Raw genomic sequence first — 25832 nt, forward strand, 5'->3', positions numbered from 1 at the left:
GGCCAATAAATTTGGTTAGAGTGATGTCAAGAGAGAATAACATCACATGAAAATATTTTGTATTGTTTTGAAGAATTAATAGAATATTCTAGGGCATCAAATGCTTTCTAAACTGCATTATCCCAATGGAAAGGAAGCCCTTTCTTAAGCATACGAGTTTGATTAACAAAAATAATATCCAAGACTTGTTTTGTGCTTGTTGCTGACAAGTTCTTCCCAATCTTTGATAATGGGATTAGAAAGCTCAGGTTAAACCTCGACATATTCATGCAAATATCCTCCTGAAATGACATCACTGATTTAATCAATTTCTGTTTGTTCATGGGAATCAACTTCAAAAAAAAAATATATTTTGAACAAAAACCTATTCCAAATGATGAATCCTCTGCTACAAGTCAACTTGTTGTAGCTATGACTCAATTTGGAGAAACTCAATATTCTCCTGTGCATGTTATAGATAGATTTTAATATCAACATGAGTGTATTTATTTATTTGGATTGTGTTTTCTATAATAGACATGATTAGTGTGTTCAATAAGTCTAATAATCCATCAAGTCTACCCATTTTCCAAACACTTTAGACTAAATTAATGCATTGAGTCGTTTTACATCAAAATGAAGTAGTTGTTGTCAAAAAGTTGGAAATTTAATGTCACCTTAGTGAGAAATGTGTTAGTAGCATCTTCTTATTAGTTTTTCAAGCTCTTAGGTGCCTACAATCAAGATATCCCTCATGGCTTCATATGATTTCACTTACTAGAAATTCAATAGTGTTGAATGATACAACAACAAAAATGAATGCTACCAAGGAAACCACCGACACACTTTATGGGATGCCTGAAATTAAGAAAGTGACAACAAAAATCCACTAGGAAAATTTTCTTCAGAAATGGAAATCCTCAAGACAAATTTTGTAAAATACTAGATGCAAAATTCCTCATCATGAAGCAAAAAATGTAGTCTATATGACCTAATAACATATACAGAAACATTATTGAAAAAACCTCATGCATATCTAGATGCCAGAGCCATGGATAAAGAAGAGGAATTTGTTGGGATCAACAGTGTTTTGCTACCACTATAAAGCTCCAAAGACTTATGCTAAACCCATAACAATGAAATTAATAAATTATCCCCTTAAAGATATGTTAGTGCTTGACCAACAAAACACATACTTTATCACTCCCAATGAGCCAGAGTGGGGTAACCATGGGATTTACAATCTACAGAAGCGCTCATTTCGAACAATGTTGACAAGCACCACAACTAAGGGAGACATAGCGAATCTGAGGAGTGAAGTCACTGAGATACAATAAACACAGAGATATTAATTTTTTTTACCTTGTAGGTGTAGTAGCTTGTGAGAGTAACACTTGATAAGGAATACATGAATGTTGCCCAGTATAAGGTCAACAAATTGCAAACAAGAGTAAAGGCATTTTTATGGAGGAGATGAGGGTTTTGAACAAGGATTTTCGCAGAACAAATGAATGAAAAAATCGATAGGCTCTAGGGTAACAATCAACATCGAGAATGGTATAGACCTAACATAAAAACCGGCACGAGGCAAAGAAACAACCAAAATGGTAGGTCTCAAATGTAGAGCATGTATGTTGAGAAAGAGCATGGTGAGGACACCTAAGTAGAGGCCACAAAATTAGTGACTCATGCTATTCAATGGGGAAAGTATACATTGCTTTGATACCATGTTAAACACACACAAACTTTGATAGACAAGATATGATAACTTGTGTGATTACATTTTATTCACAAGATGTAGATATAAATACATTTGTTTGCCCTTGGTTTTCATCTTCCAAAAGGTCTCTTGGACTTCTCATGACCATTGGAATTCTTCACACCAACCTTAACAGATTAGGTTTCCAACACATATAGCTTAAACGAGATTAGGTGTTAAACCCATGCATGTGAATGGATTTATTGTCAATTGGTGATTGAGATATGTGGAGTGGATACATGGTTACATATATATTTAATGCATCATTATCAATGTGATATGGGCCTATTAGCCATCTTTACTAGCTGAAATTGTATCTACCAAGAAAAATATTGGCCTAATCTAAACTATAGTATGATGACCTTGGGGTGTATGCTTTGGTAATGTGTAACAAGTGTAAGGCCAAGATTTAATTAACATGATGATTGAGTTTTCCATGTTAATTTTGACTCTTTTCTTACCTACACTAATGGAAACTTAATAGAAGCTACCTTGAAGGATGTCACTTTAAATTGTGAGTGTAGGTTCAAGGGTAACATATGTGCATTAATTTGATGTGTTAAAATATGATTTGGGTATACATTCTTAATGAGTAAGAATATAATTCCTATGATTTATTTGACATTATTTTGTGTATTTTGGGTTGACATTATGCATCAAATAACTTGAAATTACTCAAATGCTAGGTTTAGGTATGACCTTCCTAATAAACATGAGGCTTAAATGACTAGTTCATGAAGGGTTGTGGATGCCATTTTAAGGAACACTTGAAGGTTATGTTTTCCTTATGTTATGTATGGGTGTGGAATCCATACTAACATATATCTATAGCAATTTTTCTGGTAAGAATGAACAAATTATTTTGATGAAATCTCATAGGCATGATTAAGGAGGAATTATTATGTGTAATTAAAGTTAAATGGATAGAGGTTCGTAACATGAATTTGTTTGAGATTTAAATCCATTATTTTCATTTTATTACAAATGAAGATACTAATATTGGTATAGTGAACACCATTAAGTGGTTTGAGATGTTTGGAATAACTGATTTTGATATATGGAATCAAGTGTGAACTAGGTATCTATCCTCTAGTATTGTAATTCTTTTGTATGTATTGGATTTAAGTAGAATTAAATTGATTTTAAAATTCTTGAAATGTAGAAAAAACAAATTGTGATAAGTTGATGAAATATCTTTTCTATTAGCTTAAGACAAATTAGATCTAGGAAAGCCATAATAGTCTCCTTAATAATTTTGTCAATTGTGTATTGGTTGAATTATATTTAAACTATTTGAATTAGAGAAATCATGAGGATTGAACACATGAACTTCTCTAAACAATTGTTAGTTAGGAAAACAAGTTCATATTGTTTGTGAACTCAGTGAACTGCTTTCTTGAAATTTGATTAACTTGTAAATTGTTAAGAGAATAACATGTTTAAAAGATAAACATATTTTGTGGTGAGAACTTTGTTTTATTTGAACTTAAAGGAAAAAGGTATGTGATTAATGAAAAACTTTTTTGATTTCTTGTTTTACCAGAATTTGTGCTTGTGACATTTTTTGAGGGAGAAATTGAAGGAAAGCGAGATCACATTTTGATGCACTGGAACTGTTGCATGATTTAGAAACCTAAGATGGTTGTAATGTATGTGGAATGGAAGAGATTGTTGGATTTAAGAATTTTGTGCTTAGATGTGTTGTTGTATGAGAAGTCCTAAAAAAGGTTGTAGTCTTTTGAGAGGGTGGTAATTCTCCTTAAAAAGGAAAACAAAACTCAAATAAAAAAAACTTAGCTTTAGGTTAGAAATTCCCTTCTAATAGTCTAAATCTTCATAGTTTGAGAAGTGTATTATTTTGTTATGCAACCAGCTCAAGAAGAGATAGAAAAGATAGATCAACACCTTAGAATTCAGCCTCTTCGAGGGGGCAACCTCCTTTACATTACATAAATGAAAAATTCTTGGATGATTTAAATGACAAAACCTCCTTTCTATATATAGGAGTCTAAGGAGGCACAATATAACCCAGTCGACCTAGCAATAATAATATAAAGCCACAAAAATAACAATAGAGGGATTCTATGGGGCACAGTAATAGCAATATGGGGATAATAGGGGCACAACAATATTAATAAGGGATGCAACTACAATAGTAATGGGGTAATCACTAGTATTATAGGGACCCAACATGCCCCTTTCCTTCAAAAAAGTGTTGTCCTCAACACTTCAGTAGTTTTGGATGTTTCTGTATAAAATTCTCATCCTCCCATGTGGAATCTTCAGTGGATAAGTTCTTCCACTTGATAAGATACTCCAAAATTGATCAATTTGGTAACTGTCGAGTTCTTGTTTCTGTGACTGCTTCTGGTTCCAATATAGTTTTTCCTTCCTCATCAAGTTCTGGAAATATTGTTTGAACTGGGAGCTTGTCACCTATAACCTTATTTAAACATGAAACATGGAAAACTAGGTGCAATCAAGAAGCTACAGGAAGCTCCAATTTATATGCCATAGTACCAATCTTTTGCAACACCTTGTACAGACCATAATACTTTCGTGATAATTTATTATCCTTCTTAGCTTGCTTGAGGGACATTTGCTTATATGGTTGTAGCTGTAGGAATACCCAGTCACCTACATCAAAACTTCTTTCGTTGCGATGTTGATCTGCCTATTGTTTCATTCTATTATGTGCCAACACGAGGTTATCCTTTAAGAGTTGGATTACTTGTTGTTGATGTTCGATGTGATGTTCCACTGCTTGAACCTTAGAATTTTCTCTTAAATATGATGCGATGGATGGTGGTTGATATCCATAAAGTGCCATAAATGGGGTCATTTTTGTTGTTGTATGGAAGGAAGTGTTATACCACAATTCAGCCAGAGGCAACCATTTGACTCGTTGTTTCTATTTATCAAATACAAAGCAACGAAGATATCCTTCCAAACATTTATTTACTATATCAGTTTGCCCATCAGATTGAGGATGATAAGATGAGCTATGAGCTAACTGAGTACCAAGACAAGAAAATAATTCTATCCAAAAATTTCCAGTGAAAATGGGATCTCCGTAACTTACAATAATCTTTGGGTTTCCATGTAGCTTTTGAATTGTTTCCATAAATGTAGTAGAAACTATATTGGCTTTAAATGGGTTTGATAATGCACAAAAGTGTGCATACTTGGTAAGTCTCTCAACTATCACCATGATGACACTTTTTCCCTCAGACTTGGGTAAACCTATGATAAAATCCATTGAAACCTCCTCCCAACGTTGGCTTGGAATGGATAAAGGTTGTAATAGACCGAGTGTCTTAATTGTTTCAACTTTATTTTGTTGGCAAACAAAACATTCTGCCACAAAGTTTTGAATATCCGATTTAAGGCCATCCCAAAAAAATACCTTCTTAACCCTGTGGTAAGCTTTTAAAAATCCTGAGTGCCCTCCTAAGGGAGAAGTGTGCAATTCCATAAGAATCTTTTGTTTTACTTGGGAATTCTTACAGAGGTATAAGCGATCTTTGTACCATAAAGAATCATTTTGCCAGCTAAATGTATCAAACGTATTGGAATCTTGTTGTAACTTTCGAATAAGTGCCCACACTTCTTTGTCATTCTTCCATTCCTCCCTTGCTTCATTTATCCAATCTGGTTGGATAATAGAAATGGCGCACAACAATGCTTCCACATCCTCATCCTTTCTTGAGAGTGCATCTGCCACCACATTTTGCTTCCCTTTTTTGTAGATGATTTCAAAGTCATAACCCAACATCTTTGTGACCAACTTTTGTTGCTCTTAAGAGGATAATCTTTGTTCTAAAAAGTATTTAAGGCTATCATGATCCGTTTTTACCTTGAAGTGTCTTCCCATTAGGTAGGGTCGCCATTTATTAAGTGCATGGAGTATTGCCAACATTTCCTTCTCGTAAATAGCTTTGTGTAAAAACTTTCCCTTGATTGGACGACTTTCAAAAGCAATGGGTCTTTCACCTTGCATTAAAGCAGCACCAATTCCATTTCTTGAAGCATCACATTCCATAATAAAGGTTTTTGTGAAGTCCGGTGTAGCTAAGATCGCTGCTTGGCACATTGCCTCTTTAAGATGTTCAAAGGCCTTTGTTGCTTCTGGAATCCATGAAAATGCATCTTTCTTCAATAATGTTGTTAGAAGTGCTACTATTCTCCCATAATTCTTATCAAACTTGCGATAATACACTATCAACCCGAGAAATCCTCATAGATGCTTTATGGATGTGGGGATTTTCCATTCCTTAATGGCTTTAATTTTGCTAGGGTCTACCTTAACTCCTTCATGAGATACAATATGACCCAGATATTCCATCTCTTGTACTCCAAAGAAACATTTGGATCTTTTTGCATATAATTGTTTCTCCTCCAATAGTTGTAACACCCTGTCAACATGTTCAACATGATCCTTCCAAGACTTGTTGTAGGTTAGTATATCATCAAAAAATACTAACACAAATTTTCTAAGGAATGGTTTGAAAATGGAATTCATTAGACCTTGAAATGTTGAAGGTGCATTGGTAAGGCCAAAAGGCATGACCAAAAATTCATAATGACCCTCATGAGTTCTAAATGCTATTTTCAAAATGTCTTCAGTCTTCATTCTGATTTGATGATATCCTGAATGAAGACCCAACTTGGTAAGTAAATTGATCCATGAAATTCATCCAGTAATTCATCAATGACAGGAATGCGAAACTTATCTTTAATAGTGAGCTGATTGAGCTCCCTATAATCCGGACACATGCGCAATGATCCATCCTTCTTGTGCACTAATATTACTGGAGTAGAGAAAGAAATTTGACTCGATTTAATTATACCAGCCTCTAGCATTTCTACAACCATATGTTCAATTTCACTCTTTTGGGCATAGGGATATCTGTACCGCCTGATGTTTGGAGGAACACTTCCTGGAATTAGATGAATAGCATGATCATGATCATGAATAGGTGGGAGACCTTTGGGAGTCTTAAATACCTTGGAATGATTATCCAAGACTTTTTGGAGATCTAGAGAAATAAATGATTCCAATATGGAAACATCTAGCAAACATAATTGTGAAATTACACCCCTTTGTTCCCTTTTTAGAAGCTTTGTCATACTGTTAGCGCTGATTATCTTTCCCAGTTTCTCTGTAATACCCTTTAATTCAACTTCCTTTCCTTCCATAGAAAATTTCATTTAAATTTCTTGAAAATTAAAAGCTATTGTACCCAAGGATTGTAGCCATTGGACTCCTCGTACAACATCAACGCCTCCCATTGGAATGGAAAGCATTGGGCTAGTCAATACATATTCTCCCATTGATAGCTTGATATTATGGCACTTTCCAGAGCAATTTATTGTTCCTCCATTTGCAACCATCACTTGACACTTTGGTGCTGGATATAAGAAGCAATTCAATTCTTTTGCTACCTTACAATGAATAAAATTGTGGGTACTTCCTGAACCAATCAACACTATTACCTTTTTCTTCTTTATTTGTCCTTCTATCTTAATGGTTTGAGGAGTGGTAATTCACACCAATGGATTACAAGATATGGTCAGATTCATTTCTTCTTTATCTAGGCTTTGTTCTTGGAGTATATCCTCTTCTTCTGACCTTTCTTGCTCCTTTTCTTTTTCCTCTTCGTAATCTATGTAGAATAATTTCTTCTCAGCCCCCTTATGACCTTTAGTGTATTTGCTATCACAACTGTAACAAAACCCTTTTTCTCTTTTTCTTCCAATTTTTGTGGTGTCAACCTTATAGGTTGTGGAAGACTAGTGGCAACAACACTTCCATTTTTATAGTTGTGAGTGGTATGCTCTTGCTAGCCTGAATTCCTTCTCTAATGAATCGGGTTCCCAAAGGTGAACCTCATGTCGGATATTATCCTTTAAAGTCCCTATGAACACATCAATCCTATGCTCCTCTGGAATATTTTTTATCCTTATGTTCAATTTTTGGAACTCCTCAATGTGCTCCATTATTGAACCCTTTTATTTGAGACTTATCAACGGGCTAAAAAAAGTGTTCCTTTTTGTATCCTCATAATGTGTTGTCAATTCTTCCGTAAAAATTTCCCAAGTGATAATTTTTTTACCAAAGCAAAGCCATTGATACCATACAAACTGATTTGGTTCCAAATATAAAGTTGCAATACGTACCTTTTGTGTGTTTTGCACATTATTGAGATCAAAAAATTGCTCCATCTGTAATATCCATGTTGTGGGATCCTTGCCATCAAAATTCCTCATATCGATTTTTGGAATATGGTGGGTATTCAATCCGAAATTAGAGTCTATGAAATCATGATTAACATTTCTTTTGTTCGCAACATGAGTTTCCTTTACTACTTTTTCATCATTAGTAAGTATTTCTTGTAGAAAATTTGTCAAATCTGTCTTCAAATCTGCCATGTCTGTCTTCAAACCTGTCTTCAAATCTACCATGTCTCTCTTCAAATCTATCTTCAAATCATCCATCTTAGCTTCCATGCCCTTTATCTTAGATTCCATGCCATTTATCTTAGCTTCTGTTAGCTTTTGTGAGAGTGACATTTGTTGCACTTGTTCTTGTTATTTTCATATATCATGTAGCATTTCTTCCTCTTCTTCATGAGTCATGCTAGAGCTTTTAGGTTGCTTACTAGGTGTTTGAATTTTCTTTCCTCGGGGCATCAGTTACCGATAATAATTCTCTACTATGCCTTTTGAATTCCTTGAAAATAAATTTTCAAACCAATCTTAAGCAAAAATTTAAAAGAATCTACACACTTTTTTTCACTTTGTACGAGCTCGATATTGCCTCTGATGTATCTTTGTACTTTTGGATCATCCAGTTCTAAAATTACGACCTACAGTAGCCGTCTGTGTCCTCTTTCCAATGCCACTAGTCTGATCCAAATTGGATTCTCCAAGGAAGAGTTATGCAAAATCTCCCACAGTGGTCTGATTATAGACTAGTTCAGCAGAGCGAACCTGTACGACGTGCCACAAGTCACTATTTCGACCTTTGGCTCTGAAAAATATATACGAGAAACTATAGTCTGTCCTCTTTCTGTACCTTCTTATGAAATTTCAATCTGATGCTCAGAGAGAAAGTTATGACGATTTTCCCTAGGTCACCTATTTGGAATGTAATTCAGGAGTTTGCAAAAATACCAACTTCCTAAGATCATATCTGCACAAATATACAGCAAAAAGCTCTGAAATTCAGACCAACGTTTCGACACAATTTCTTCTCAATTGGGTTTTTTTTTTAGCTTCTGAAACATCACAGAAAAAAGTTATAGTGGAAATTCCACGATGACCTATTTGGAGCAGTGAAACCCTAGAATCCAAAGCTCTAATACGAAATGTTATGAAACCAGCTCAAGAAAAGATAGAAAAGATAGATCAATGCCTTAGAATTCAGCCTCTTCGAGGGGGCAACCTCCTTTACATTACATAAATGAACAATTCTTGGATGATTCAAATGAAAAAACCTCCTTTCTATATATAGGAGTCTAAGGAGTCACAATATAACCCAGCCGACGTAACTATAATAATATAAAGCCACAAAAATAACAATAGAGGGATTCTATGGGGCACAGTAATAACAATATGGGGATAATAGGGGCACAAAAATATTAATAAGGGATGCAACTACAAGAGTAATGGGGTAATCACTAGTATTGTAGGGACCCAACATATTTCCATGGCTTGTTTTTGTGTATGTATTAGTAGTAAGGAATAATACCTTAAACCAAATGAATTGATTAATTATTGAATAGAAATCATGAGCAATTTTATAGTTGGAAAATAGGACGACTTGCAGTTATCAAGATAGATTCAATAATATAGATATCATATTTGCATAATTATGAGAGTTATTCTTGATTACAAACATGCAAAAAAAAGGTATGTTTAATTTGTTTTTGGAATGAAGATCTTCTAACAGAGTCATTCATAATTGATTCTCAAGTAAGAGAAGTGAATAATAATGAATATTATGGGAACTAAGGAATGGTCTATAATACAAAAGTGGGTCAATGAGGACTGTATGGAACCTTAGCTTGTTAGTTAAAAATAAATAAAAAATTATGTCTTGAACCTCAAATTGTGATTTTTTTTTCCTAAAGAGTAAACATTTAGTAAAAATTGTAGGTAGATCCTAAAGATTTTGATTATAGGGATGTCTTATGAAATGAAAAAGGGAAAATTTGAATTGAGAAGACATAAATCAAGTGGGATGTAAGAGTGGGTTATATATATGACATTTTTATTGCATAGTTTCAATGGAAATTGTATGTGGATAATTTGATTATTCTTGTATGAAAATTTGATTGTGTGATGGAATGGACCATCATTGTTGTTTATACAAATAATGTGGGAGTTTTTTTTGAGTTAGAAAGCTCAATGTTTCTATAGAACCCAAGAGAATGAGACATGAAATATTATTGAATTCTTAATGCATTAAGCAGGGAAAAGACAATGATGTGTAATATCAAACCATTGTCCTTTATATGAATAGATGTTTTATATGTTGTATCATTTATAGATAATAGTACCTAGATATAATATACTTGTTTAGATGATTGTTTTGATATAGTATATATTGTGGTGTATGTAAAAATCTATGTATGGCATAACTATACATGGTACTTGATTAATAATGGCATGTTTTGTCTTCATAGACAACCCGATTAGACTTTATATATATATATGTGTGTGTGTGTGTGTGTGTGTGTGTGTGTGTGTGTGACAATTATAAGAAAAAATTGGGCCAAGTTTAATCCAAGAGGGGGAGTATGTAGTGTCCCACCTTGACAAGGTTAGTTATGTGACACTTAGAGAGGGTAATTTTGATGTAATGATATAAGATTATGCATGACAGACTTATGTACATGCTTATATTCTATAGACCTAGTTTGGGTCACCTGGTTTCTATGTGCTTATGATAATATCTATGGTTGTGTGTATAAGAACTGATTTTGGTTAAGAGCATATTATCAATGTTTTCTCTTTTGGTATCCTAATTTGGACATAGGTGTATGACATGGATGGTGATCTAGGATTTAGACACATAGATCGATGGACAATCATGGTTATACAGAACATATGGTTAATTATGATTTATTGATCATATATCATTTGTAGGACTATATATGCATAACCTTGTACTAAGCAGTATGTGGCAGGGGACCTAGTTATTTTCACACAAGAATGCTCAAATTATAAATTACTCTGGAAGTCATGATAAATGATTTGTATGATTCTATATGTTTAATATTGTATTGAGCATGATGTGGCAGGGACATGGTTGTTTGCAAACAAGGATGCTCAAATTATAAATGACTGTGGAAGTCATGATACATGGTTTTTATGATTATATATGGTTAATCGTGTATTGAGCAGGATGTGACAAAGGACATGGTTATTTGCAGACAAGGATGTTCAAATTATAAATGAATACAGAAGTCATTTCTCCAAAACCAAAATGATAGTGGCAATCATGCACAATCTTTGGTAAACTGTGAATAAGTTAATTGCGAAATTCATTTGATTCCTTTGATCTATGATATTGTGATGTGTGAAGGTCTTAGAAAAAGGCCTTACCAACGAATGATCACATGGGTATGAGCTCATAATTAGTACCTTACGGTGAAGCACAGAGTTTCAAAGCAGAGTAGATGATAAGCCATGGAAATTAGGGTGTAGATTCCTAAATCCATGAAAGATAAAGACATGGAGTTTTGGATCTATAATAAAAGGATTAGGGCATGGAGTCCTAAATCCTTGAAAGATAAATACATTGAGTCTTGGATATATAATAAAAGGATTGGGACGCAAAGTTCAAAATATTTAAAATATCAAGGTGTGGAATCTTGTATCCTTGGAGTAGATTAGGGTGCAGAGTCCTCAATCTACTAAAGCACAGAGATGTATGCAATAGGGATGCAGAATCCCTATTCTCTGGAAGAAAAATACCACTCATTTGCATCTTAGGGATGAATTGCTTAATAAAATCTCATTTCTAACAATTCTGGAGTGACTTTCTAAAAATAGAAAGTCATGTCTAGCATCTCAAGTATGACTTTCCAAAAATAGTAAATCACCTTCAATCAATGGGTAAACAAGTATAGTTGAAGAAAAAACACTTAGCTTATCATTAATCAATCCTAATAGTTCAATCTCGACTTAATTCTCGTTATTATTAATATAATTATTATCTTGTATGAGACTATGATATTATTATTCAAAGGGAATTACAAGTCACCTTCATCTTCTCAATCACTTCACACCTGTCTCCTTGACAATTCTCATGGCTCTATGTAACTCTCTCTCTCTCTTAATAATACATTACACTTTCTTTTATGCACTCATAAAAGAATGTCATATTCCTCTTACACTCATTAAATAAAAGTCATAAAAGATTCCTCTTACACTCTCTTTAATGCCTATGTCACACTCTCCTTAATTAAGTCATGCATACCTATCCTTAATGGCATGAGTTTCACTCCTCTAAATGGAGTACAAGACATTCATATTACTCCTCCTATATATGTGTCTCGTGTATTCTCACTTGTGGGAGTGCATTTTGATACCAAGAGTTGGAGATATTTAAAAAATAAAAAAGGAAGATTATGACAGGGAGAGATTGTGAGGGTAGGCAATTTATTTCGAAAGGAATTTGAAATTCCTAAACTAAATTTCTAAGTATCTCTACCTGGTGGAGCTGACCATGAGTTGTATTGGGAAGAAGTGAAACTTATCTTCCTCAACTTGCCTTGTATATCTCTCTACTATTATATTTTGGTACTGCTTGTGAGCTCTTACAGCTTGAGGATTCCAAGGGGGGAAGTTATCTCTGGATATGGTTGGGTGGAAAATCAAATGGTTCAAATGAGTTGGTTAAGGGATCAAAGATGGATCATATTCTTAGAAATTGTTGTTGAATATCTCTTCAAGTATAATTTTCATTGTCCTAAAATTTTAGTATATATTTAGCAGAAAATAAAAAGTAGAAATTTAAATTGTTGTAAGCATCTAATTTTGGTTTAAGCTTATGTTACCTAGAATATTAATTTCTAGTTTAAAATGAAGACTAAGAGTGGTCTATATGTATGGATGTTTAGATCTCAAGCTATTATGGAATTATTATTGGTGTAGTTTATTTTACTAACCTTGGTGTTGTATAATTTGAGAAAGAAGAGCCAAATATTGTTGAAGGTAATTGCAATAAAGAAATTCCAAAGGACTTGGGTAATAATTTCATGAGTTATGGTTTTGTTTCATGTAATTAGATGCATGTTTTAGAAAAAGTTTCTGAATATTTTACAAAGTGTTTGACAAAATCCATGAATGAGTAATGTTATCAATTTATTTATGCATGAATAAGTGCTAACTTGCAGCTTACAAGAGAAGTAAGAAAATAGAAATGTATCCAAAATATACCTGGAGGAATTACATAATCAACCCTTAAAAGAAAATACAAAAAAATTATGGCAGCCAAAATATGGTTTGGAAGATCAAAGGCTTGAGGTAAATTTGGGGTAAATTTCAAGTATGGCTTATGCTTCATATTCTTATCAATAATTCAATTTTTTGTGATTCAAGTTGTTATTATAGTACTATTATAATTTTAACGGAAAACCTTAATGGATGTAGAATTCAAGGTTGTCATGTGTTTGTCAAATTGTAGCAATCGTTGCAATAAGCTTATCAAATAATGTCAAAGGAATTATCTTGTGGGTTGTAAAATGTTTCAAGAACTCATATGGTGGATTTAGAAATGTCTGAATTCAATGAACATATCTTAGTAGCATAAATTTGGGTTTCCTTTCCTCATGTAGAGATGTAGATGAAAGTTTGCATTCCATGTGTTTGACAAAAGTCGTAAATGAGACATTAAGGATCTAATTTTTTGTTGTTTTAAAGAATCACATCCTTCAGCATTTTGGTTGTGATTCAACCCAACATCATGGGGTATCCGTGCCTAAAGGCCTTGTAACCCCAATTTGATTTAAAAAAAACACTTTTTAGAACCCAAATTGTAAATCTAGGCGATTGTAAAGATTATTGATGCTAACTGTGTGCGCTTATTGTTAATTTTTTGGTGAAATATTAAGTGTTAGGATATTCCGACACATAGGAAATAATTAAGTATAAGTTGGTCTAGTGTATATTTAGGTAAAATGTGTTTCTTTAGTATGTACTTTTTGTAACTTACAATTCAATGGTCACGATATGTTCTAGACATGAAGTGATCCAACGGTTCATTCTCTTCTCGGTATTACCAACACATGATCTATGACTTAGCACCAAATTGGTCTATGATCTCTATTTAAAGAGGATGAAGGGTCATTTCTTAAGTGACTGTTCATGAGAGAATCTTATTTAAACTTTCTTTCTTTTACATTAATAAATTTCCTGAAATGGTCGCGTCGGCTCAGGCCATGGACTATTTCCCTTTTTTAGGGTTTTAACCACGTCAAGAACACTGGTGTACTGATCTATGATATTTTTGTGAGCAGTGTCCTTTGGTTTTCTATCTAAGGAACTTACCATATAAATTCCTACATGGTATGAGAGCTATTTGAGTGTCGCATGCGTTTGTGATCCAAATCTGAAGCTAGTACAACTGCATCTGATAGTCGTTTCCTAGATCTACTATTTATGACTGCTTTCAGGCCGAGAGGGTTGCTCTATTATGTTAGGAGCATTTGTTTCAGTGAGGGATCCCTTTCATTTCACACGAAAAGGTTTCTGGTAGCCCTAGCTACATCATTTTTAAGACCTAGAGGTATATAATCTTTATTTGCGGTTATAGTTATTTATCTCTCTATTTTTTTGTTTATAGTCCTATTTAAATTTTTTTATTACCTGATATATACCTTTCATTTCTGCCTATGTGCTTTGCCCCACGACTCTGTGCAATCTAGGTAAACCAAAAACAGAAAGAAATTATTTTTCTCATGCGTATGCTCTTTTCTGTTGCGCCTTAGTGTGATCTCGAAAAATCAGAAACATTGAGGAAAATATTTAGTTTCCAGCCAAATTTAAGTTTAAGTCGTAAGGCTTGGATACTTTTTCTTGTTCGTTTGGTTTGTGTGGTTGTTTTATTATTTTTGTAGGAAAAAAAGGGTTTTAAGTAAGCACGCATCCCAAAGCTTCAGCGAGCAAATAAATTAAAAAAAAAACTATTTCTGCCTTTCCAAAAATTACTAACATTTTAAACTAGCTCACTTGGGCTAAAGTTACTTTATGAGAACCGAGGTCTTTGGTTCAAGTCTTTCTTTTTGTTTACTTTTTCAAAAAACACATGTAACTTATGCTTTAAATTTACTTTATGTAAAAGTGTTCTCACTCATTATAAAAAGTGAGTCATTTATAATTCTAAAGTCACTTTATCTTTCATTTAAGATACAATTTAGTGGATATTTCATAAAGTACCATTGTAAAAGTGACTTTCACTTATTTATAAAAGTGGGTCACATAAAGAAATATTTTTTTAAAAGTGAGCTAATTAGATTAAGTTTGGAAACAGGGAGGTTAAAATATATCATTCTCATCCACTTCCAAACATTCACGTGGTTCGTTGGCATCTTCAATAAATTTTCTTCAAAAAGCCATAGCTTCTTCATTCGGAAGTCATTTCTAGGGCCGTTGTTTTTTAATTGGCCTCATTTTTCGAGATATTTCCATTGAAATACTTAGTTTCAACATATATATCTTTAGTTTCTTTAAAATGGAAGGTCTATGCTTAATTATTCTTAACAGCACCAACTATTGCCAATGGCTATCCTACATGGTGGATTTACGTAGAAGTAAAGACCTTTATAGAATAACGTTAGGGCAAGAGTATAAACCTCAAAATGAATATAAGCAAGCCAAATGGGAAAATAAGTAAGACCAATCATGTGGGTTGACAGGGATGTCTATTTCTCTAGACCTTACATTCCATATCACAGAAACTGATAACCCCGATGAAGTAATGAAAAAACTCAATAATTTTCTTGGAATTAAAAATGAAATTAGAGCCCATCAACTCAAAAATGAGTTGCTTACGTTGAACCCCAATACTTTTTCTTCCATTAAATATTTTTTTGTCCAAGTTTAAGACCCTTAGACTTCTCTTGGAAGGTGCTACGGTTAAGAAAGAAGATGTTAGCCTTATCTATTCCATTCTTACTAAGTTACGAGCAACCTACTCTGTGTTTGTTTCCATCTTCCATTATACTAGAGAAGTCTTTATTTTTCAAGGGCAAGACTACCAGTCCCCCTATTTTGATGTATTTTGTGATTCTTTAATAAGAGAACAAGAAAAAATCTTACATATTGGTCTTCTTAATACTTGAAACTCTTCTAAGAAATCCTTAGCAACCCAGCAAAAACCAAGTTCAAAGAATCTTAAGAAGAAACATCATATAAAAAATGGTCCTAAACCAAACAAGGGTCCTAAGCCATTTCAGTCTCAAAATGGAAAATCAACTCAAAAAGATGATAAGGCAACTAAAAACAAAGGGAAGAAGACTGATATACATTGCAACTTTTGTAATCATGATGGCCACTTAGAATCCAAATGCTTTAAGAAGATGGAAGCCTTGGAAGCAACAATGAAGAATAATAACATACATTTGGAGCACTCTTCAACTTCAACTTCATCTTCAGGGATAACACTCTCTGCATGTGATTGTCAACCATAGCAGTCTGGTTATGTACTAAATGTATCTTCTTCTTCTCATTCTCATGAGTGGCTCATTGAGTCTGGAGCTTCTTATCACATGGCCAAAAACAAAGCCATGTTTTCTTCTTTAAATGATAGTAACATCAAAAATATATATGTTGGGGATGATAGATCTCTTAGTGTTATAGGGACTAGAACTATTCATCTAGACAATGGTTAATTTAATGATATATTATATGTTCCTACTTTGTCCTGCAACCTTCTATCGATATATTAGATTCATTCAGGTGACGGTAAAACTGTTGAATTTTTACCTCATGATGTTGTAATTAATGACCTAAGAGATCATAGACAGATTTTAGCTACTAGTATTGCTAATTATTCTACAAGGTTGTATAAGTTTAACAACTTTAGGTCATCAACCCTTCTCTCAGTATTTGTTGCTCATAATTATGAAGTGAGCAAAATTTGGCATGAGCGATTTGGTCACTTAAACTATCGCTCCCTTCAAAATCGATGTAAATAAAATATGGTGATATGTCTTCCTATGGTATCTTGCAAAGATGGTGTTTGTTCCGGATGTGTACTCGGAAAACATCATCAGGATAGTTTTGAAAAATGTGCCTCTTGGCACGCATTAGCCCTTTTATATCTTATGCATAGTGATTTATGTGGTCCACTTCTAGTTGTTTCATTCTCTGGCTACAAGTATTTATTAACTTTCATTGATGATTTCTCTAGACACACTTGGGTATACTTCATAAAAATCAAGAGTGAAGCCTTTAACATGTTCTTGGCCTTTAAGGCCTTTGTTGAGAAACAATTTGAACATAAAATTATTAATCTAAGATTTGATAATGGTGGAGAATATGTTAACAACAAATTCATCAACTTTTGCATTGAGCATGGAATTGAATTGCAACATACTATTCCATATACTCCACAACAAAATGGTGTAGCTGAAAGGAAGAATCGTACCTTAAAGGAAATGGATAATTGTATGATTCAATCTAAAGGAATTAGACTTAATTTTTAGGCGGAAGCAATTAACTGTGCAAATTACATAGTAAATCGTACTCCTACTAATGTTTTAAGGAATATCACTCCAGAAGAAGCATGGAGCTCAATTAAACCAGATGTAAATCACTTTCATGTTTTCGGAAGTGAAGCATGGGTCCATATTCCAGACGAAAAACATAAAGCCTTTGAACCTAGTAGTGAAAAATGTATTTTTGTTGGATATTCTGAATATGTCAAAGGATATAGACTTCTTCAACCTAAATCCAAAAATGCTATTATTAGAAGAGATGTAAAGTTTGTTGAAAATATATCGGCTTACGAGCCTAGTTTGGCAGATGTGCCACCTCTCTCTTTCCTTTCTACTTGTGAAAATATTCCTTTTTCAGACATTGAGAGCGAGGATGATAATCCTACCCCACCTTCTCAGGATCCTCCTTCAACTCCTTAGCTTCCAAAATAAATCTACACCACTCGGAATGTAGCAAGTGCTCTTGCAAGTGATCCTACAGATCAACATTGTACACATTCTCAATTCAATAGAGCCTCTTCTTTACTGGCTCAAGATTCAACAAATTATGATCATGACACCTTTGCAGAAGATTTAGGCCATCTATATTGGGACACAACTATGAATGAAGAAGATCAATCATTATTGGAAAATGATACATGGAACCTTGTTCCTCTTCCAAAGGGATGAAAACATGTTAGATGCAAATGGGTTTACAAAACCAAGTTTGGACCAGATGGAAAAGTTGATAAACATAAAGCTCGTCTTGTTGTTAAGGGTTTTTCACAAGTTGAAGGCATTGACTATACTAAAACCTTCTCTCTTGTTGCCAAAATGAACTCTATCCACCTTTTTCTTTCCCTTACTACCTCTTTCAAATGGGAAGTCCATCAGATGGATGTTAAATCTGCCTTCTTACATGGGGACTTGCATGAAGAAATCTATATGTAACAACCTCTTGGATTTAAACAAATAGACTCCATCCTTGTATTTCGGCTTAAGATATCCCTTTATGGTCTCAAGCAAGCCCCTCAGGCCTAGTATGCCAAAATGGATATCTTTCTTTTAGATACTATCTTTTCTAGGTGTCATTATGACAATATTGTCTACACCAAGAAAGTGGATAAGTCTCTTATCATTCTTGTTCTGTATGTTGATGATCTTATCCTTAATGTGAATTCCAACCTTAAAAAAAGTTTGAAATGATAGACTTAGGACACTTGGATAATTTCTTGGTCTTCAATTCTTGCAATCCAAAGAAGGTATTTCCCTTTCCCAGTCCAAGTATGCCTGTGATATTCTCCCTCTCGGTCTAGAGCCAAAATTTCAATCACTTGTACTTCCCTTGAAGTTAATGCTAGCTTATACTATCAGCTTGTTGGAAAATTTTGTATTTGACCCATACCTGTCCTAACCTTTCCTTTTATGTTGAGCTTGTTTCTTAGTTTATGAAAACCAACATGAAATTCATTGTAAAGAAGCTAAAAGAATACTTCATTATGTTCGAGGTACATTTCAGTTTGGGATTCATTAAAGTGTAGAAGAATCTCCTCTATTATCTGGTTTCATTGATTCTGATTGGGCTAGTGACCCTGATGATCGAAAGTCTACTATAGGTTATGTCTTCACTCTTGGTTCTAGACTTATTACATGGGCTTACAAGAAACAAAGTGTCATTTCTCTTTATTTAGCAGAACCAAAGTATCATGGCGCCATTGTAGCTAGTAAGGAAGCCTTGTGGCTTCATTAGATCTTGTCAGAGTTTGGTTTTCAACAACAACATCCGACTACACTTTGGTGTGATAATCAAAGTGCCATTCAACTATGCAAAGATCCAGTCCAAGATCAACAGAACAAACAGATGGAACTACACATGCACTTCATCAAAAATCTCATCCATGACCATGTTCTTGAAGTGCAATATTGTTCAACTGATGATCAAGTTGCAGACATCTTTATAAAGGATCTCAAATAGGCAAAGTTTACTAAACTTCGATTTATGGTTGGAGTTCAGGAAGTTGTCAGTAAGGGGGGATAGGCTCGAACGCGTCCTTCCTTCTCCTAGTGTGTCATCTTTGTATATCCTTCAATATTATCCCAAGTTGTTCTTAAGGGGGGATGTTAGGATATTATGAGACATAGGAAATAATTAAGTATAACTTGGTCTACTATATAGTTAGGTAAATTGTGTTTCTTTAGTATGTACTTTTTGTAACTTACAGTCTGACGGTCATGATATGTTCTAGACATGAAATGATTTGATGACTCATTCTCTCCTTGGTATTAACGATACTTCATCTGTGGCTTAACACTAGCTTGGTCCATGATCTCTACTTAAAGAGCATGGAGGATCATTTGTTAGGTGACTGTTCATGAGAGAAGCTTATGTAAATTTCATTTCTTTTACATTAATAAATTTCCTAAAGTGGCAGCATTGGCTCAGGTCGTGGACTATGTCCCTCTTTGAGGGTTTTAACCACGTCAAGAATACTAGTGTACTGATCTGTGATCTATTTGTGAGTGGTGTCCTTTAGTGTTGTATCTAAGGAACTTACCTTGTCAATTCCTACATTAAGATTATTTAGTTTCTATTTTAATATCCCAATATTTGAAGCTTAATTTATGAATATTATGAGTTAAATAGGTTGAGTAAGAATATTATATTCATGTTGCTAATGGTTGTCAAAATTGTCTTAAGAGATGATGGCGGCCAAGTGGTTGACAAAATGCCTCAAACGTTGTATATTGTATGCTTGCAAACTATTTTCCATAATGCTTCAATGGTTTTAGCTATTTACATTTATGAATTATATATAAAAAAAATTCTTAAGTGAAATTAGGATTTGTAACCGAGATGCTTCTAGAATGTCTCAATGAATATGCGTGATAATCCCATTGAGTTAAAATTCATGCTGATAAAGCCAAATTTGGGTAAGTGAATTTTGTAAATTCAAATTGAATTCACAATTATTGGATACCACTCCTATAGAAGTTGAATTCTCCTTTTAAGTAAAGAATTCATAAGCATGTTATTTAAAATAAAATCAAATTAATCACTCTTGAACACATTTAATTGCAACAAAAGTAACTATTATCTTGTTGTCGTTTGGTAATTTGACTTTGGGGTTTGTGTGAGATGTTGTCTTTGGGCTTGTCCTGGGTTTTGGAAACAAAAACTTAAATAAATAAATAAATATATATATATATATATATATATATATATATATATATATATATATGTATATATATATGTATATATATGTATATATATATATGTATATATATGTATATATATATATATATATATATATATATATATATATATATATATATATATATATATCATTTTGAGTCTTAGTGTTCAACACTTCTCTATATTATTGATGGTTGGTAAGGTGCGACCTTACATATAGATTCTAATGCAACTTCTTCGACTAGGCAAGTGTAGTTCATGGGAAGCTTGGAGAAAATCAAATCAATAGAAGCGAGCAACTGATCAATGATGCCATTACAAAGGTATTTCTCATTCTATACTTTGATGTTCAAGCTTAAAAATTTCAAAATTACACTTGTATGTCTTCCAACTAGAATTTATAGTTCTATTTGATTATTTTCTCATAGTAAGGTAGTCTCTTTGACATTGTTTGGATGTCATATAGGTGGATGTCAGTGGCTCAGCTACACTTGTTGCACAAGGATTCAGTGGTGTGCAACCTAAAATAAAAAAGTGCAAATAAAAGTTCCAAACAATAAGGTTGGTTTGTCATGTTTATAATCCATTAGTGGATATGTATGTGATTCCTTTTTATTTGTTGGATATTTATAATAATTATTTCTTAAATTAATTATCATATTTATCTATGGAAATTTGGTTTGATAATCGGTAGAGGCGGTGAGACTATAAATAATTTAAAAAATAGGTCAGGGGTTAGAATCCAGATAATCTGGATTGAATATTAATGTCAAAATTTTTTTTCAATAATGTCATTGTTTTTTGAGTCATTATCTTTTTATTTCAGTTAATACCACTACAAATTACTAAGGGAGATACATAAACAGAAAGGACAGTGCAGATGATTGGCACTAAGAAGCAAATTGATGCAAGCCAAGAACTGATCAGTGAAGTTGCTAATAATGAGTTGTGGTAATAAAACTCGTTATTTCCTCATAAAAAAGGTAGCATATTGGCTTATCAAGAACACATGAACAATGTAGATGCTCTTTTATGTGTATTTAGTGTAAAGATTATTTTATTGCTTGATTTGAATGTGATTTGTATGTTTTAAGTTAAGCTTTAAAAACAATTTAATTGTTTTAATGCATATATATTGTAGTTGTGCATAATTTGCAGTACATCCATTGCTAAGTTACTTTCCCTACTGTTTCCAATTCCTAAGAATTGCATGATAGATTAATAGGATATTTTATACATTCAAAATACACTACTTATGTGTTTTCTTCGTTGATTTCTAATCCTTGTCAGCCAATAGGTAGGTGACGGTGTCTTGCGCTTTTGGGATTATGGTATGACTCAAACATTGCCTCACCAGCTCTACAAAATAAGGTTTATTCTTTATTTTGTGGGTTTATATCCCTCATTGACTCTTTTCAATGCTTCTATAACCATATAGAATGAGATTCCTTGTATCTGGAAATTTCTTGTTTGCTCATCTATTGTTAGTAAATTGAAATTTTTTCATTTGAATACTTACATGGAGACACATGGTTGGCAGAAATATGATTAGGTGGCAGAATAGGAGTGGAATATGATGAAGGACATGGTGGGTGGACGTTGGTGTGGGAGTAATAGGTGGAGGATACGTCGTGGTAGTGAAGTGGCGGTTGATGTAACCAGGAAGGCAGTTTGTAGCAAGGAACGGACACGGGGGCATCACTGACAAACCAATATTATATCACGTGTGTACATATTGGGGTATTAAAAATGGAAAAATCACAAAATAATATATTGGGGTTAAAATGAGGGGCTAAAGGGTTTTAATATACCATACAACAATATATATAACATAAGGTATGTTTTATACAATTTTTTCGCCAAGCAAAGGGAAAAATATCGGGCTACATGTCATCGGCGAGGGGAAAGAGTCGAAAAGGTTTCATTCATATTTCATTTTGGAGTTGAGCCTCTCTGCAACCACTCTACAACCCACCTGCAACCCTAACCCTTTCTGATTTTGAACCCTAAGAGGAGCTGCATTTTCTAGTTTGAACCAGACAGGACCACTCCTCAAATCCTTACCCTACCTCTTGCTTGTTCGAACTCGTGTCCAACTACCCACTTAGAATATTTCTCTCTAACGAACACATCAATTGCGTCATAGTAGCGGGCTTCTCCAACTGCAGTGAGCACATGAGCGAGACCTACGAACAACTTAAGTTACGAAAATCGCAGATACCCGGTAAGCAGGCAGGAGCCACGCAGGAGCGCTTGGATGGAAGGATACTACTAAGAAAGGAAGGAAAGGCAAGATTTTCACTGTCAATTGATCCAAAAAATCAAGATGAGGTGGGGATGATGAATGAAATGGATACTCAGTTACAGAAAGAGATACAGAAGGAGACATGTTGCCATACTGGGTGGGTAGTGAGATTCATCAAGTTTAGTCTTGTCTAACCGCCTTTTTGCCTTTCCAGCTTGAGTGAGACCTATTTCTTTCATTCGAATCTCTGAGCATGTTTTCTTGCTTATACAACCAAGCTATCTTATTTTCACCCACCTAGCTACTCTCTCGTTCTCATTCCAAAGGGAGTCCATAACCTAAAAATAATGTGTTTTGTCTAGCTACAAACTCCCAAATGATGGGTTCTACGAACACCCAACACAAATAGAAGAAGAGGTGAGGAGTGAGCTTGTGGAGTGAAACAAGCAGTATTAGCAGTTGATTCAGAGGAGTTGGCTTGTGGAGTCCAACATGCAGTATTAGTAGTTGATTCGAAGGATTTGACTTGTGCAGTGCAACAAGCGATATTAGCAGTTGATTCAAAGTGTTGTTGATCATAGTGTTGTATTAGATTTTACCCCACGAATCTCTATAATATACAGGTACATCCTTAAATAATTCTATTGGCTCCTTCACAAACATGCTCACAATTTCGACTTCTTTTAATAAAAATTGATAACTTTAGACTTCGGAATTTTAGCTTCTTCAATTTGGATTTTGACTTTGTAAAACATTCTCAGAACTTTCTTCATGTAGCTTGAACTTAAAAAATTTGGTAACTTTTGGCAATGGTCTCAAAATAGGACTAATGCCCAACATGGACCTTCAACTAATGCATAGGACTAGATTTTTTGGAGATTATCCTCTAGGGCTTATGCAAAGAACCATACACAAATTTCGAACTATAGACAAAGGGTTTTACTCCTTTATAGGATTGATATAGTCGTCAATAGGAAGGCCTTAAGTGCCTTGCAAAACTAGAACAATCCATTCTTAATAATTTCACTGATCAGTAACATACATACCAAAGTTTGTGTAGATGTTCATAAATTCAGTGATTTGGAAGACTCAGACCTAGGGGTACCTTTTTGTTTTTTGCTCCAATGTGAAGAGGTGTGGCTTCTATTATGCTGCTAGATAATTCCTCTGACTCTTCACAAATATGGTCCTTACGCCTTTGCCCTAATAAAGAAGGTTTTCAGCCTTGAGTGTAGGGATAAGAGGACTCTATTAATTTATTCTTTTCATTGTTTAATACTTGGGGAAATTAGTGTACAAAACAGAAATAATTGTGTTCCTATTGAGCAACAAATTCATCATTTCATAACCTGTGTAATGTTGATACTCATTATCATAAATGCCAATGTTTGGTGAAAAATCCTTATTGTTGTCATATTTGGAGCAAATTCTCTCGTCTTCAGAGGGATATTCTATCATCAATTCTTGTGCATAGTCTAGGGAGGTTATTCCAACACTTTTATAACATGACACAATCTCAAAACCCTCATGACAGATGCTTGTGAAGGGCTCATAATCAAACTTCCCCTCTTCTTCATGATCATCTCGATGGTCCATGCAAGTAGTGTATAGGACTTGCCTCTACCCAACCAAAAATATATGGTCTGATGATTGATCCATACTGATGAGAGGATCATTATGTGTGTCCATGCTAATGTTTTCATTATTATGATTATCATGTACATAAGACATAAGAGAAGGGAGTGGTCTTGCTTTTATTTTTGAGCATAAACCCCATGCCAAATTCATCTCAAAATTGCTACTACTTTCTTCTTCTGTATCTGCAACACTATTTCCTATGGGGCATCCAATAAAAACATCACCAACCTGATGCCAATCCTCACTACAAAGAGTGACACATGTATCATTTGAAGGTGGCGTAATAATTCCATCACATTTTTCATGTCGATACTCATTTATGTGTTAAGTAATCACTTTAGATGCTAAAATGGACCTCCTTCCTGTCATTGTTGTTGCAAGGTTGTTCGTGTTACAAATATCTAGTGTTTTCATATTCAAATATGGTCCTTACGCCTTTGCTCTAATAAAGAAGGTTTGACATCTTGATTGTAGAGATAAGAGGACTCTGTTGATTTTTACTTTTCATTGTTCAAGACTTGGGGAAATTGGTGTACAAAATAGAAATACTTGTGCTGCTTTAGAGCAACAAATTCATCATTGAGGATATCATAACTTGTGTAATATTGATACTCATTATCAGAAATGCCAATGTGTTAGGTCCCTATAATACTAGTGATTACCCCTTATTTATACTTTTGTGCCCCTATTACCCCCATATTGTTATTTATGTGCCCCATAGAATCCCTCTATTGTTATTTTTGTGGCTTTATATTATTATTGTTAGGTCGGCTGGATTATATTGTGACTCCTTAGACTCCTATATATAGAAAGGAGGTTTTTTCATTTGAATCATCCAAGAATTGTTCATTTATGTAATGTAAAGGAGGTTTCCCCCTCGAAGAGGCTGAATTCTAAGGCGTTGATCTATCTTTTCTATCTTCTCTTGAGCTGGTTTCATAACATTTGGTAACGGAGCTTTGGATTCTAGGGTTTCGCTGCTCCAAACAGGTCATCGTGGCATTTTCGCTATAACTTTTTTTCTGTGACATTTCAGAAGTCACAAAAAAAACTCATTTGAGAAGAAATTGCACTGAACCTTGGGTCCAAATTTCAAAGCTTTTCGCGAGATATTTGCGGAGATATGATCTGAGGAAGTTGGTCTTTTTGCAGACTCCTGAATTACATTCAAAACAGGTGACCTGGGGAAAATCGTCATAACTTTCTCTCTGGGAATTAGATTGAAATTTTGTAAGAAGGTGCAGAAAGAGGACGGACTGTAGTTTCCTTTATATCTTTTTCAGAACCAAATATCGAAAATTGTACACG

The sequence above is a fragment of the Pinus tabuliformis genome, chromosome 3_1, assembly GCF_031772625.1.
Source record: "Pinus tabuliformis cultivar Carrire ecotype Pingquan chromosome 3_1, CPIR1, whole genome shotgun sequence".
Classification (NCBI taxonomy): Eukaryota; Viridiplantae; Streptophyta; class Pinopsida; order Pinales; family Pinaceae; genus Pinus; species Pinus tabuliformis.